Below are 5841 nucleotides of genomic sequence, written 5' to 3'. Positions count from 1 at the left end.
TTGGTGGCATTTTATGTGCTCAGTTCAGCCTCCTCATCACCCTGCCCTGTTTGTAGGTCTTTGCTATTAGTAGTGATATCCCCTTGGGCGTGTATGATATCCCTTCCCTCAGGATGCCTCTCTCCTGTAGCAGCTCCTGTATTGAAGGAATAAATACATTCAGTGTTACGTTCACCATACATTGATCAGCCTAACTACGAACAACATCTGTCTGCCACTAGTCCCCCTAGAACCTGCCAGTGCTGATGCTGAGAACTTCCTCCCTCGCTGCCTTTCCCTCTCTGCTCCTCAGGCATCTTAATGCAAGGGCCAGATGAGCCCAATATCCACATCTTCTCTTTGTGATGCCATTATTTCAGCTGCCTGCCCCCATATCATAAACAATGAGGGAAGGCTAGCAGCAGGATCTCACTTTCTGTGCTGCCTGTCTTCATGCACCATCTCTCTCCCTCTCCCTTTCTGAAGTCATTTGTCCAGAGGAAGCCGAGGGATTGTGCCATCTCAAGACTGAGTGGCCAAATCCTGAATCTCTGACTCAATCCTAAGGGCATCAGAGGGAATTTGCCTGATTAAAAAAACAACCTGTGATGTCCTCAGAATTCAAACCTGGGATTCTACAGTGGATGCTGCACCCCAAGATGAACAGAGGCGAGAGGAGAGGAAATAACGAGAGCAAAGAGAGAAAACTGCAGGATAATCTTCCATGCAATAATTCATCATTTAAAGCAAACATAAGGAAACAGTTTACCAGACAGCCTGACATTAAGCAGATGGGCTAAACCACTTTGAAACAATCAGGTGTTCCAGACCTCAGAAAAAACCCATCTGCCCACAGCTACTGGGGGAGGGCGGGACGGTTCTCTTCCATACTTGAGATATTTCCAAGCAGGGTCACATACGTCCTTCAATGCTGTTGCTGTTCTTATTGTACATAGCATTTGTACAAGGCATAGATGTTTCTTTGCTTCACAGAAGGAAAAAAATGATGTAGCCCCTGCCTGAGGAGATGATGCTCCCACAGTGAACCATTTCAATATGCAAGACAGCCGCAATGGTGTATCATTCCTAGAAATGGCCCCTCAGTCCTTTCTACAGCCCAGTCCCTTAAAGCCCTCACCTGTGTCCTGATCATGCCTTGTCACGGTCAGAGCTGAAGGCAACTGCTTTTTCCCACAAAACCGAATCATTAAAAAATAGAAGTAGATTGCACAGTGGAGGATGGATTCCTCCTTATAAAATCACAGGAACGCAAAATCAGTCATCCCAAGTGAAGAAACCATACATCTTCAATTCATTTCAATGCAAAAACAGCCACCTCACTAATATCCTAACTCCTTTTTTTTTTTTTTACCTTCCCAAGGGATTTACTGAGGTTGTAAAGTGTTTGGGGAAGGGCTATCTCTTTGCTTTTTGTATATTGCCTTGCACAATGGAGTCCCAGAAAATCACCCAGTGTTTCTATGCCTTGTTTTCCCACCTGAAAAATGTGCATAATAGCACTCTATAGCTATTAGGCACTTTTCCACCTCAGAGGTGTTTCTGAGGATGAATGCATTAAAGGCTGTGAGGGGTTCAAATGTTATGGCAATAGGACCTATAGCAATGCTTGGGCAGTACATCTCCCAATGGCCAATGCAGGTTTATTTCCTTTATATCCTTATCAGGGCTTTGTCCCATCCAGTTTTAGATATGCCCAGGGATGCAGTTAATTTCACTGTTTCTACCCATTCTGCAGATGTTCCAATAGGCTGCTCAGCTATTACAGGGAGGAGTACAGCATAAATGCTGAGAGGTTGAGGAAATATTTCATGTTTTCAGCTGCAGTTTAGACTCCTTTGCATAAGACAGAGACACATGCTGAGAAACGGCCACTTGTACTATTTTATGCTGGGCACCAGCAGAACAGATTGCTCAGAAGCAGAGGAACATGAAGCCAAACAAGTGGTGGCAGCAGCTAGGGTCCCTCCTTCTCTGCACTGTATGTATTAATGATACTGGCACAAGACCTGGCCACTTTATCCCATTAAACCCTTTGAAATTAATGGGGCAGTTTCTCTAGGACTCTCCACAAATGGAGGGGAAAGCCATGGGATGTGAAGCAGGCAAAGCCAGGTCTGGTACCCCAGAGAGTGTTGACAACAAGGGGGATGACAGTCTTCCCTAGCACATGGGCCCTAGGCTGCTTTTGCCAGAACAGAATCATGATGCTCAGAGGAAGGGGCAGCCTAAGTCCGGCAGGTTCAGTCCTGTCCCCACTGAAGTCAACGTAATAACACAATGGGGAAGAGGACGAGGAGGATGAAGGTTTGGCAGGGGCGTTTCAAAGATTCTCTCTAGTATGGAGCAAGTGGACAAGCTGAGACACCATTCAAACTGCTCACAGTCTGAGGGCAGGAGAGCACGTGTCTTTGTCTACAGGGTGTTCATACAGATAGAAATGTCATCAGTGCCTTAGCTCAGCTGCCTTAGGAAGGCTTTGGGTCCAACCCTGCTCCCCTGCCCACTGATTCAGGTCCGACCCCACTCCCCCCCACCGCTTTGGGTCCAACCCCACTCCCCCTTCACGCCCTGCCGCTTCCCCTGCCCTCTTCCCCACTGTCGCTTCGGGTCCTCCTGGCCTGCACCTGCCTGCCTCCCTGCTCCCCTCCCTCCATCTCTCTGCTGACAGTTCTGGGGGGTGCCGCCAATGTGATCCCCCCCGTTGCCCTCAAGCAGGGAGGTGGGGGGAGCCCCACTGCTGGGACAGTCAGGGCGCGTTCTCCACTGCCAAACTTCCCTGGCAGCGGCTCAATCTTGGGCACGCACAGCCCGGGCCACCCAGCCAATCGCTGCCCGCCCTCTCGGTGGCACGTGTGCAGTTAGCCAGAAGCATTACACACAGACAGGCAGACTAAGCCTTTTATTATATTAGAATAATGCTTATTGATGCACACTTAACACCCCACAAAAGATAGCTACTTCACATCTTTTCTATGTGTAGTAGATGTTGGACCAGTGGAAAAGTCTGAACATGACTTGTTTTACATGAGGAGGCCATTGCGCATCTGCAACCACACAGGTCTTGGTGGAGGAGAAACCTGGGTCTGGTGGCAAGAAGATCCAAGATAATTGGGGTTACTCTTCCACTGCAGCCTTCATCTACCTTCAAAGCCAGTGAGAAGTATGTCTTCTGCATCCTCCTGCTCCACCGCCGAGGTCTTTGTGTTGTGTTGGACTGTTCTTCATCTGATACATCACCTTTGACCTTACCACCATGGGTGACCCTAGCAGGAGTACTCCTGATGGTGTCACTTTTAGAGTCATCAGTGCATACAAGCCTCCCCACCCCATCGAGGTGGTAGTCCAGTGCATATAAAGCATGCAGACCACTTTCCCTGGTCTTCCTCAGTGTTGTCCTTTTCATGAGGTAGATATGCCTGGAGTCAGTTTTGGCCCTATTTTAAAACCGCCGCCAAACCCTAAAGAAAAGAAAAGCAGAGACAGTGACCAAAGAAAACTGAGCTGAAAAATGGTATCTGCAGCAGGGTGGCTTTGATTTAAATCAAATCAATTTAAATCATAATTTAAATCCCAATTTAAATCACTGGTCAGGAAGCCTTGATTTAACTGTTGTTTTCTACAAAAAGTGCATTCTTGTTGTTAGATATAACCTTAATGCATATGATTCACAACTCAGAGATAGATGTACAGTAGATAGATGTAGGTTTCATTTTTAGAAGGTACACACTATACACTTCAAAGCAGTGATTTATTTTGATATTTTTTTGGATTAATTTTGCAGCTACATCAGAAAACTGAATTGTGATTTAACTTCTTGAAACTTTGCACTTTTAGAGAGAGGTAAGGGCTTGACTGTGCATAAAAAACTTGCAGAAAAACAACAGGGTTGATGGGTAGGTAATCAGGTCTGTTATCTCTCATCTCCATATACTGCTGTTAACAAGGATGTTCTCTCTCAAGGCACAAATCCACCATTTGAGAACTGAAACTAAGCATCACAGAGATTCATAATGAGATCTTTAGACTGAGTACTGAGTCCCATTAGGTAGAGTGGTTTTCTTTAATCTTTACTAATCTAGAGGAGCCTGTGGGAACCTGGGAAGACTGGGCCTCTAATATAGTCCATGGCCTGTTGTGACCTATTTATATATTTTTTTTATAATGGTTACATGAATATATGGTCTCAAATAGTATATAATTAGAAGTTATAATCCCTATTCCATGACGATATCTTTGAGCTTTAATATATCTTAAATTTAAACTATCTTTATATAGTTTTTTTAAATCTTAACAAAAATATGATTCAATTTTAAAAATCTGATTTAAATTTTTAAAAATCCATTTTTTGTTATTTTTTTTTTTTTAATTGTTGATTTTTATCCACACTTATCTGCAGCATGTTTTACAGCCTGTGGGCATCTCATAAATCATCTCCAACACTTAAAACTGCTGTGAGTACTGGAGAGGAGAGCAACAAATCCTCATTGTGTCTGGGAAGACCAGGAGCCAGAGTTTGCTCTGTTATACTGGTATCAATCCAGAGTAATCCCAGTGCTCGCTTCTCTGACTCTCTTGTGCAGGTTTTTGACTGGGTGGGGGGTGCTTTTTAGGATAAGGATTGAAGCAAAAGGAGGAAGGTCGTGGCAAAAAGATTGGGATGTTTCTGGGCCAACTGCCCTCTTTGGTTCCACAATGTCTCTATTACCCTTTAGGTAGAATAGCTTTGCCATGTGGCACCAGGTAAGTAGTAAAGAATGCTCATTCCTTTCCTCCTTCACAAATGAGATTTACCAATAAACTACAAGGAAGCCAATTATGCTGCAGACAGGTCGGTGCTGTTGGAGCAGCCTGCACTTTCTGCCGGCTCACAGGCTGCGTAACAAAGGGGTAAGAGGAGAAATAACAAGCACACGGATACTGTCGATGCTGCCATGTTTCCATTGTTGAACTGTCACTCAAACACCTTGTTAGGCATGGATGTGACGTCAGATGCATGTCTAACAAACTCTGCTGTCACTCAAAACCCTTTTAACAAATGGAGATGGTGACAGCTTGCAATGCGGTGCTCCAGCCCTCCCCAGTGTTTTCTTTTTTTAAACGCAGAAATTAAAAATTAAAATTTCTGGTCAGCTACAACTCTCCCTGGCAAGGAGCTCACAGCTGTGGCTGTTATGGTTTATAATGTTGCATCGTATGGGGAAAATTAACTACAAATGGAATCTCTATGTGCTCTAATGAGCTGGCTAGTTGTCCTCTGTGGGGCAGCATCAAAACTATTCAACTGTGCGCCATAGTCCCCCTTACCGAAAATACCTGACAAAGATTCTCCTTAACAGCAAGTGATAAGAGTTGGTGAAGAAAGATCTGAATGCAATTCCTGGCATCATGAAGGTCCTAGTGGCCATGGGATATAGCATAATCATAGTAGCAAGAGCTATGCTGTCCCAAGGAGTCACTGTTTCTATCTGGCTGGGAGACGGGAGGAAGGAATCTACTACACCCATTTCCAGAGTGTTGGAGAACTTTATAAATGCCAACAGTTAGACCTCTGCTTCTCTTCCTTCCTCCACCCCCTCTTTACTTGGGTCTTTTTCTTCTTTCTTGTGGGGATGCCAAGCCAAAGAAGTGGGTTTGCACTTTGTTCCAGGAGTTCTTGGTCTGACCTGTGACACTCAGGAGAGGGCAGGTCACAGGTCTCAGAAAGGCACAAACCTCCCTCCTGTGCCACCATGCCTTGTCACTGTGCAGCTCATTCCATGGAGCAGCGAGGGAGGAGGGCAGCCTCCAGCTCTCCTGCTCCCTCTCAAGTTGTTCCCCTGCCAGCTGATATCTCTCTCTCTG

The 5841-nt window shown here is 45.3% G+C and overlaps 1 long non-coding RNA gene across 1 annotated transcript in view; it reads right to left on the bottom strand.

Moving 5' to 3' along the window:
• Nucleotides 1-2880: 2880 nt before the first annotated feature.
• LOC109292694 overlaps nucleotides 2881-5841 on the bottom strand; it is an 8407-nt gene continuing 5446 nt past the window's right edge. Inside the window, exon 2 of the long non-coding RNA XR_002096169.1 lies at nucleotides 2881-3458. This is a non-coding gene — a long non-coding RNA (uncharacterized LOC109292694). The remainder of the gene's footprint in view (nucleotides 3459-5841) is intronic.

Source organism: Gavialis gangeticus, unplaced genomic scaffold, assembly GCF_001723915.1.
Source record: "Gavialis gangeticus isolate Ggan-Ray unplaced genomic scaffold, GavGan_comp1, whole genome shotgun sequence".
Lineage (NCBI taxonomy): Eukaryota > Metazoa > Chordata > Crocodylia > Gavialidae > Gavialis > Gavialis gangeticus.
Note: the sequence above shows the minus strand (reverse complement) of the source record. Positions and strands in the feature narration are given on the sequence as shown.